Source organism: Festucalex cinctus, chromosome 14 (assembly GCF_051991245.1).
Source record: "Festucalex cinctus isolate MCC-2025b chromosome 14, RoL_Fcin_1.0, whole genome shotgun sequence".
NCBI lineage: Eukaryota > Metazoa > Chordata > Actinopteri > Syngnathiformes > Syngnathidae > Festucalex > Festucalex cinctus.
The window spans coordinates 1,601,625-1,612,249 of record NC_135424.1 but is presented as its reverse complement, the minus strand read 5'-3'; the positions used below and the strand labels follow the sequence as shown (position 1 = coordinate 1,612,249).

At 40.0% G+C, this 10,625-nt stretch overlaps 1 protein-coding gene across 2 annotated transcripts in view; it reads right to left on the bottom strand.

Moving 5' to 3' along the window:
* Positions 1-4,837: 4,837 nt before the first annotated feature.
* Positions 4,838-10,625, bottom strand: part of srbd1 (S1 RNA binding domain 1) — a 109,173-nt gene continuing 103,385 nt past the window's right edge. For both annotated transcript variants that reach the window (XR_013278486.1, XR_013278487.1), the window contains 2 exons: positions 5,289-5,471; positions 4,838-4,995 (listed from right to left, as the gene is read on the bottom strand). The gene's annotated coding sequence lies outside the window, so the exon portion shown is untranslated. The remainder of the gene's footprint in view (positions 4,996-5,288; positions 5,472-10,625) is intronic.

The following is a 10,625-nucleotide window of genomic DNA, read 5'->3' as shown; positions in this document are numbered from 1 at the left end:
TGACGCCATTAATAAGAAGAAGTTGACTGATGGGGAGCCCATGCAGCGCACCTGAAATTGATACAGTCAGAAAAAAAACAAAAAAACAAAACAAGGACAACATTTAAAGTCCACCTTGCATGTGGAGGAAATCAAATATATTAGAAACTAAAATAACACGATTGTAATTATGAATGCTAACAAGCTCCAGTCGAATTTGTTTTGACGATTAAATGATCAACTTCATTTACTGCACGTCAAAAGAAAACGTTCAAGTTGTTGGATGTGCAGTAACAAAGACTGCAAAAAACACAACTTGTATTTTATGGGCTAAAACTGTCGTTGAAGTTGGAACAAGTTTCAAATCGAAATGATTGACGTTCATTGCAACAATGTTAGCTTAGCACAACAAAGCAATCAAGTTGTTTTGAGTTTCGTAACGTCTCCACCTCATTAAACTTGTAACAAGAAAAATATTTGAAATGAATAGTATGTGGACTTTAACAAAAAAAAAAAAATGGTGCGACGAGTGCAACGGAGTACCTCAGGGTGCCGTGCCGGGGCCCCTGACACTGTTTGTAAACATCTCCTTCCCCACAAATGAAGCCTGATGAAAAGTCTTCAGGTTGAATTCTTCTTCCCGCCGCTGATGACTGCAGCTCGCCTTTCCCCCTAATACCCGCCCGCCTGTTTTCACAACCTCCTGCCGCCGCGACCTCCGCTAATTGGGCTGATTGTTGCAAGATGGCGCCATTGGGGGAAATCGAGCGACGCACCTGAGACGAGTTGCCACGAGGAGGCCGATGATGATGATGATGATGATGATGAACATTTTTTGTGGAAGGACGCGGGGTCGATATTCAAGCCGGAAGATGGCCGCCGTCCATCCCGTTTAGCCGCATGCCAGTTGACGGGCGGGCCAATAATTGTTTGTTTACATCCATCTCGTTACCTTAGAGGAAGACGAGGAGATGAAACCACGTCGAGATGCTCGGACCCGTCTCGGCTTCGCGTTGCTTTGAACGCACGTGGACCTTAAAAAAAAAAAAAAAAAAAAAAGCAGAAAAACCAAATTGAATTACTGGACAATTACTATCTTGAATTGGCAACCAATTTGCTTATTTTTTTTTTTGGTATTACCACCGTATATGTAAAAAATATTTTACAGAAAAAGTATGTTTTTTATCTAAGGCAAATATGTCAAGTCAAGTCAAGTCATCTTTATTTATAGAGCGCTTTCAAAAGTAGTCATATTGGTTCCTATGGTTCTTTTCTGTAAATAAATAAGTAAATAAATTAGAATTTTATTTATAAATAAACACATAAATAATAAATAAATAAATCAGAATTTTCTTAATTTTATTTTTGTTTATTTTTTTTACCCACCATGGTTGTAATGGTTTCCAATTAAAATACAGAGAAACATATTTGTAATATTACAAAAAATCCTAGGTTGCTGGGACAACTAATAAAGGTGGTGCAAAATCACAGAAGAAAGTTGTGGAAGTGTTCAAATAATTACATCTAATTATATATAGTCTTTTTTTTTTTTGCTTTGCAGAAAGCAAAAGAGGTGGCATTATTTTTTTTATTGTTAATATTTGTAATTAATTGAAAGATTCAACAGTCTGGAAATTGGAAATTTTTTATTTTTTTTCTTCCAAAATTGACCTGATCTCACCCCACATTTCTTAACAACAACAATGCAAAAGGGAAATTGACATTATAAATACTGTAAATATGCTTTACAGTGGTGTGCCTTGAGATTTGAGTTCAGTTCTCAAATCATCTTCCCCAATTGAAATGAATGGAAATGCTATTAATCCGTTCCAACCTCAACGCAAATCCCACCCGAGGAAGGTTTTGTAATGTGTTTTTAATCAAACAAAAGTATCACTCTACAACTTTTTACTTTATAAACACAGACAGTAAAAAAAAAAAAAAAAAAAGTTTTTGCCACAAATTAATGGACACACTTAGTGTAACTTAGCAACCTGGGGGCAGTATAATACCGACACGCAAAGAAGTGTTTTTGAAGGACTTGATATTAGTATTTTTTTTTAAACAGAGGATAATGAATATATGCATTTGAGCATTGTTTTTTTTGTGTTCAAACATCTGTTACTCAAGGGCTACGTTGTGTTTTTTATTTTTACTTTGACAATAAACCTCAAGTGATGGAGGATGTTTTGCTCAACGAGCATCTCAGCATCACGCTGGCAGCAACAAGTGTCTGCTTTCCTACAGCGCGCGTGTGCGTGTTGTGCTCTTGAGGTCAATCCCGTCCGTCTCCATCAGCCACTCGACTTTGCAGCGTGTTTATTTTCAGGCCTTTTCGCCGGCAGTCGTTCCAAGCCATCCGTTTTACAACACTGCGATCCTTATGCATGGGGGGGGGGGGGAGACGTGTTTTTTTTTTTTTTTTTTTGCGCCGGGCCTCAATTTGGAGGCACTTCTCCGGCACACGTTTCTCGCCGGCTAACCCTTCACGGTTGAAAGGCGACCTCGGCGCTGCCTTTCGTCAAAAAAGTTGCGGCGAGGACCGACCGACCGACGTGCTGCGTCGCTGTGCGGCTTCATTTGAAAACCGCCATTATCCTCCATTATTTGAGGGGGGGCTGCCTGCAAGTCTTGTTAACCGTGTCTGAAACTATGTGGACAAAAATATTGGGACAAACGCTTGCCTTAGCTAAACGACCCTGCACTTTAATTTTTATTTTATTTTTTTCCCTTTACAGGCAATGTTTTAAGTAGCATTTGAGCAGCCACGTCACAGTTACTTTGAAAAAGTATCAAATTACTTATACAGATTACTTCATTTTAAAATGACTTAAAGATGGAGTAAGTTGGGTCGCCCCCTATGGTGGAATTCTGTATTACGCCGTTGCTTCGATATGGCTATGAAAACATTGAAAAATCTGTGAAACAATACAAACGGATGGTTTTAACCGCCCGGCGATTGGCTGGCAACCGGTCCAGGGTGTCCCCCGCCTACTGCCCAAAGCCAGCTGGGATAGGCTCCAGCACCCCTCCGCGACCCTTGTGAGCAATAAGCGGTCAGGAGGTATTCCGAATGTGTTTATATCAACACGGATTCCGATTACAAAAAGGGTAGCCAAAGGGGTCTTATTCGGGTTTTTAAAAATATATTTGGTTTTTGTTTTTTAACAATATTGTACTGCACAAGATTCTGTTTGTTGTGTAGAGGATAGATGCCAAATCTAAATAATAAATACTGAAAAATACGGCAAGATGTTGGAGGATCTTCGAGGCTTAATCAGCATTGAGTCGTCGTCTCGAGTAGTGACTTGGGTAAAAAAAAAAAAAAAAAAATTAGATTAGATTGCAAGTTATTTTATTAGTTACAGTCAGCAGATGCCTCGACCTAAAAACGACAACCAGTTTTGCCGAAATTTAATTCACAGTTATGTAAAACTGAAAAAGAGAAAAACAAAATCATGTGGGACTTTTTGGTTGCATATTTCCAGGGGGGGAAAAAAAATAATCAGAGGCGTGACTATATCAACAATCAATGTCACAGGCGGGGGGGGGGACCACGGACAACCTGCTCTGGAGATCAGATAAAAGTGGCGCTCGCTCGGCATCAAAGCGAGCAGAAGGCTGCGACGCGTAACCGGATCGCGATCACCAATTGCTTCTGATCTGGCTACATTGAAAACAGCCATTAAAGGACTCTTGGGGCCCTGCAACATGCGGGACCGGTTAAGGTTCCCGCCTTTGAAGGAGCAGAAAAAGACGAGCCGCCGCTGCCGCCGCCGGCCGCAATGTTGTCGCAGCGGTGGCTTTTGAGCAAGGCGAGGGAACTTGTTTTGGAAAGTTAACGCGGCCGGCGAGGAGTGTGGATTTGATGTGCGGCTTCGCCTGCCACTTATTTCCTCTCAGCAAAACGCGACGCGGCTTCCTCGCTTGCTGATAATCACAACTCTGCGTGCAGGAAAGGCCGCTTGTGACGAGGAATGTATATTTGTTGACGTTTTTTTCTGGGGGGGTGGCTTGTATTAAAAAAAAATGTTTTCTGGGGTCACCAAAGTGTCTCCAAAGACGACGTGTGTGAATCGTATAAGATCCGATATGCTGGGGATTGCATATTATATATATATGAGCTGAAAACCTTTGGGGTATTTGGGGTGTTAATTTCGATATTAAATATTATTTAAATATTATTTTATACCACTGTGTAAAATTAAAAGAGGAAATATTCAGGACTGACGCAGGTTGATACGCACACACTGTAATGTAACCAGCTCCGTGGTGAGTGGAATGACAAAGTCACTAGGGTTGCACAATATATCGAAAAAATATCGACATCGTGATATTGGTCCTTGCAATATGCATATCGCAAAGGCATGCAATAAGTTTTATATGGAATTTTATGCTTTTTATATGAATTTGACCAGTCAGATGCTAACTAAAATGCGCATCGCCATTCAATAGTTGAAAATTATCAAGACATAATTACAATTAATTAACTAAGATTACATTAAGGTTGCTTATTTTGCCACATGAAAAATGTTTTTCTTTCATTAGGTAATAAAAATGAAATTTCTTTAGGTACATGTTAAATATCGCAATAATATCGATATCGCAATGTTCAGCAAGTATATCGCGTGTTTTTCCAATATCGTGCAGCCCTAAAAGTCACAATTTGCCAATTTCCCGTCTTGGGAACTGGCTCGTGCCGATGATGTGGGCTCAACCCGGAAGAAGGAAAAAAAAAAAATGACATTGCAGAAGAGGCACAAGAGGTTTCAACCAACAATAAAGTTTGCTCACCTGCGAGCCACTTTCGTTTCTCGTACGTCCTTTCTTGAAAGTGAGGGATGAAATTCTTCCCCGTTTTTGTTACGATTACTGCAGTAGGATGACCAATTGAAATGATGTTTTGGCTGGAGCACGGCCGAGAACGCTGGAGCCTCCTCGGGCATGAGATTCCGGCATTTGCCGGCCGTCTATCCGCCGTCGGCTTTCCAACTCTCCACCGTCAGTTTTCCACTTCTCCGCAACCAAAACAGGACAAATTACACAGAAATTTAAGACCAAAGCAGTCGAACTATTGCGTGATTATAATTATCTCATCGATTTTATTGAAGGGCTTGGGCATGCACCGCATTAATAGCTTATTATGACCGCTCGCCACTAATATATATGTAAATTGGTACTTGGTTCCCCTCATGCAACATTCTTCCATTTTTCACAGCGTTGCAAGTCATACATCAAGAAGGAATTTGTAAAAAAAAAAAACGAGCAGCAGTAATTAGCGACGTGCTAATGCTAGAATTTGTACTCACTTCTGTGTGTGGGGATTTTTATTTTTTTTTTACGGCCTGCCGGAGGTTTTACTTGAGACGCAGCCGTGACCCGGTGTCACGGGCCATATGGCCGTAAACGTGTCGTCCCATCCAGTTCAGCGGCGCCACCGCCACCTCTTGAAGGAGCGTCGGCATCACCACGCGGCCTGCTGAAGGGCATTCCTGGGAAAAGTGGCAGATGTTTTGCTTTGGGAGCGCTATTTGAAGCAGCAACTTCAGAACTGGGAACCTCTTTTCAGTTATATCAAATTCATCTTCAGCAGATTTTCAACAATGAAACATAGTGACACGTTATTTTCCAGATCACCTGATTTGGTTGTGAATTCGCTCAAATCCAAGTTGAAAGTCTGCATTTAAAGCACAACTTGTTGCTTTCGTTTCAGTAGGGGTGACAAAATTTGTGTGTTCATTTGGAGCTAATTTAAACTTCCTATAACACCATAATAAAAATAATAATGCATATTTTTTTGGAGAATGGGATCAAGTTGTACTTTACCATTTTAAAAATGTGCAGAATTTCCCTAGTTGCTTCATTTCATATTTTCTCTTTAATTAATGTGGTAACTTCATTATTTTTCATGAATACCTTTAAAAAGTATTTTGTCTACTTGCTGTCGACTGATGATGACATCACGTGTGCTGAGGAAGTAGGTAACGACCAATCATGGCTCAGTTTACTGACCAAACCCAGAAAACAGGTGAGCCATGATTGGTCATTACCTACTTCCTCAGCACAGGTGATGTCATCAGCCGACAGCAAGTGGCAAAAATAGTTCTTAAAGGTATTAATTGTACATTAAAAATAAGCTACCAAATTAATTCTGGGAAACAATATTAACTTTTCACTGCTTAAAATTGTTCAATGAAAAGAAAATCACACCGAGCGGTCACCAACGTCTTACAAATGCAATTCCGCCATCTAGTGGCAGAAAAATGACCTCAACGCAAATCAATATCAATTTTTTTTTTTTTTTTACATTTTTTTTTTCTTAATTTTAATTTAATTTCATAAATTATGAGGTTACTGTATCAATGACTAGATGATGCAACCATATTCCATTTCTACGAGTTTAATTATTATGAATTTTTGAAATGATCATGTTCCTTCCTTCCACCGAGTTCGACCTCCCTGAACAGGCGCAGCGTGAGCCGATAATGACGAGCATCATGAGCTCGCTCGGGGCCATCCAGACTTTTCGGATCAGTTGTGGAGGTCACATCCAGTGAAAGCTGCCGTGCAAAGGAGGAGGGAGGGGGAGGGGGAGGGGGAGGGGGAGGGGGAGGGGCTTGGGCGGGAGTAAGACGATCTTTCCTCTGGAGCAAAGAGAAGGGATTACTGTCTATTTGCTTCCAAATTGAAATAATAGCCCGACTCGCTCCTCCCGCAAGGCCACCCGCATGTGTGCTGCCGAGACGTCCGTCCGTCCGTCCGTCCATTTGCTGCACGTCCATTTTTTGCTGCTGAGGAATGCAACGTGGAAACTTGCAAAAAATTCACTCCACACTTCATTAGGTACACCTGAGATCCAACACAAGAGCGCTATCGGAAATTCTTGCACTTATGAACGGGTTTATGGAATGAATAAAAGGTCTGCATGTGTTCAACAACTCAATGTTCCATTTTACAAAAGCAATTTGTCTCGAAAATGGAGGTGGAGCAATTTGAAATGTGTCAATGACGCGACAAACACTCAAAAACGACATTTGTTATGGCTTTGCTTGATATTGTGGGGACGCTAGCTTGCTGCTAGCATATGGCTAGCCATTGGCCTCCATTAATGTTGACAGTGCGTCTGCATCGTGGTGTTAATATCGGCGGAGCTTGATTTTGACAATTTGGTGGCCAAGAGGTCCATCGAAATCTCATACCGGCCAATGATAAACATATAAAGAATAGACAGCTTTGTTTAAAAATTATCACAAAAATTGGAGGAATCTTCCAAGATCAATCAAAAACTAAGCAAGTAAATGCATTTGTCGCGTGCATTTGTCTGTCGCTCAGCGAGATACGGGCAATGTTTTCATTTAATTTCATTTTATAAAAGCTGATGCTGACACGAGTGACGCCCTACACTTTATTTATACATAAAATAAGAAATGAACTTGACATTTTGGAAACTTTATTTACAGAAGAACACGTTAGGGGCTCTTCTGTAAATAAAGTTTCCAAAATGTCAAGTTCATTTCTTATTTTATGTATAAATAAAGTGTAGAGCGTCACTCGTGTCAGCATCAGCTTTTATAAAATGAAATTAAATGAAAACATTGCCCGTATCTCGCTGAGCGACGGACAAATGCACGCGAGCTAATTTGGGGTTTTCATCAGTGTTCATAAAAATTTCCAAAAGATCTTCGCAGACAGTGAAAAAAAAATAGTTTGAACATGTTCACAATTTCTTTACGAAAAGTTAAAAAAAATTGTCTTTGAACATCTTACAAATCCTGATGAAAACTATAAATTGGCTACTTTTGCAAATACAAGACTTCTGAAAAACTATCCAGCTATTTTGTGAAATGGTTCATTTCAACTCTTCCCTGAAAAAATTTCAATTTATCTTGAGCGATTATGATTTCATGGCACTGTTTATGAATATTTTTAGTACTGTATCGGCCATTTTCTTACAGTCACGTGATCATCGTGACGTATCGCGTGCGTAAAAAAAGATTGATTGTCGTGTGCTAAGCACGCTTTAGCCCACATTAGGATCCACCGGCCCACGGAATGAAATGACCTGCTAAAGATTTGACTCGTTTGTTCGTATTTTGAGACTTAACTCATTCACTGCCAACGACGACTATAGACGTCAAAAATCCAAGCAAACAGCCAGTGCAAATTTTGACAAGAAATTTGAATTTAGTTTTAGTTATTCATTGTTTTCATTCATAGTTATTAATCCCCATTGTTATTAATCACAACAATGACAACAATTTCGTGCATAGTGATCGGTCTTGGTCTTACTGAGACCACAAACTGGGTCTCGACCTCCAGAAGTCAATTTAGTCGACTAAAATTGCTCCTTATTTTTGTCGACTAAAGTTGGATTAAAACTCAAATACAATCAGGTGACTAAGTTATGACTGAGGCTTTCATTATATTTAGTCAGAAGACTATAACTAAAACTAAATTGAATTTTTTTTTTTAATAAAAATTGCAATTTAATTTTATTTTATTTTCAATCTTTTCAAAATTAACACTGGCTGTTTGCTTGGATTTTTGACGTGTATAGTTGTCATTGGCAGTGAATGAGTTTAAAAGAAAATTCAGGGAATAAGATGCCGGAGATATTTTCCCGTTTATTCTTTGTACACAATGCCGAATCCAAGACTGGGAAACGAGTTAGAAGTTTTGTATCACTTTAACCGTTCGGTGAAATATCAAAAAGTTAGCAAACGTTATCTCTGTGAGGTCTCTTCCCAATGAAAACGCACTTTGGAAACTCAAACTTTTTTCCTCAAGCACGCTAATTTTCTTTTTCGAACGCTATCTGCGCCTCGTGCCCGCGAGGCCTCGGCAGATGGCTAATCCGGTTGCCGCGTCTCATCGCGGGCCGCCGTCCTTAACGAGGGAATAATTTCATAAAGGGGGGGGGGGGGCTCGGATATTCATCACGCCGTTGGAAACGGGCCATCATCATCATCATCATCATCATCATCATCATCATCATGATGAGACGTGCTTTCGCTTCCCCGCTCGGCTGCCAGTTGCGCTTTTATGTCGGTGCGTGCCAGTAGCGGCCGAGCTAATTGGCGGGTCATTAAACGGAGAATTTACACCTTTTGGGTCAGGTCAAAGCTAATCACGGCTCAGCGTGCAGCTGCAGCCGTCCCCCCCCCAAGACGTCGGGTCCGCACCTTGCTTTTTTTTTTCTTTTTTTTTTGTCTCCGGCGATGATGAAGAGGCCACGGGCAGCAAGATGAAAAGCAAACGCTCGTAAATTTCGGGCCGTAAAAACGTGCGAGCTCGCCACATGGGGACGCAGCCAGTCGGTGAAAAAGACGATATTATTTACGGCTCGGCGGGAAGTCCAAGTCGAGCCTTCAACAAAATATACATCTATATATGGGGGAGATGTTTTAAAAAAAAAAAAAGATCTTTTTAAAAGTTTGGAGCCGTTTATCAAGTGGGCTTCCTGCAAGACGAAGGAGTTCCTCAGGGTCAGGAAGTTAATATCGCACGCACACACTTGCAGAACGGTGGAACAGGTTGACGGAAGGTGAAGGGGCGGTTACGTTGCGGTCGGGGGGCATATTTACATCAGCCCGGTGTAATATTATCAATAAAAGGCGAGGGAGGGGACAGCAGCAGGCCGCCATAACTCACAAGATGGCATGTGGGCAGCTGCTCGGAGTTCGTCTTCTCTGACATCACACAAAGTTGGAAGAAGGAAAAATAGACGGGGAAAAAACAAAACAAATGGAAACAAATCCAATCTGTTATTTGACAATCATGCACCAACAAATAATATGAATGACAGGCAATGCAATCAGCGTCACCTTCCGAAAATATTCTAAAACTGAACCAAATAACTGATTATGGAGGAATAAATTCATTTTCAAATTCATCACTTTTGACCTTGCTCTTGATTGGACATTTTTTGGGCTTTCAATTAGAGCTGTCAAACCATTACATTTTTTTAAATCAGATTAATCACATCTTACACTTAAAACATAAAAAAAACGTATTTACACGTTATTGGGAGCAAATGAATTAATTTGATACTTTCATTATTTTTCATGTACAATTAGTACCTTTAAAAACACATTCTGCAACTTGGCGTTTCGACTGAAAATGACATCACAAGGGCTCAGGTAACCAATCACAGCTCACCTGTTTTCGAGCTTTGGTCATGTGACATTCACACGCTGAGCTGTGATTGGTTACCTGAGCACCTTGTGATGTCATTTTCAGTCGACAGCAAGTTGCAAAATGTGTTTTGAAAAGTACTAATTGCACGTGAAAAATAATGAAAATGTCAAATTTATTATAGGCAAAATATGAATGTTTGACTGCCAAAAATGGCTAAATAAGTCAAGTATCCCTTTAAATAAAATCACATTTTTATCAACATTTTTTTTGCCTACCAAATTTAAAGAGGACCTGTTATGTGTTCATTCTTTCCACATTTTAATATTATGAAGACGTCTTCAACATTTTTTTTTTTTTGATCCACTGCACACGCTCATCCTCCAATTTTTTCTCATCAGTTCATGAATTGCAGAATTTAAAATGGAAAAAAAAATTATGTGAACATACATTTATTAAATGCTTTACTTTAAATGCAAGTAGTTATGTTCAATGCCAAACACAAACTTTCA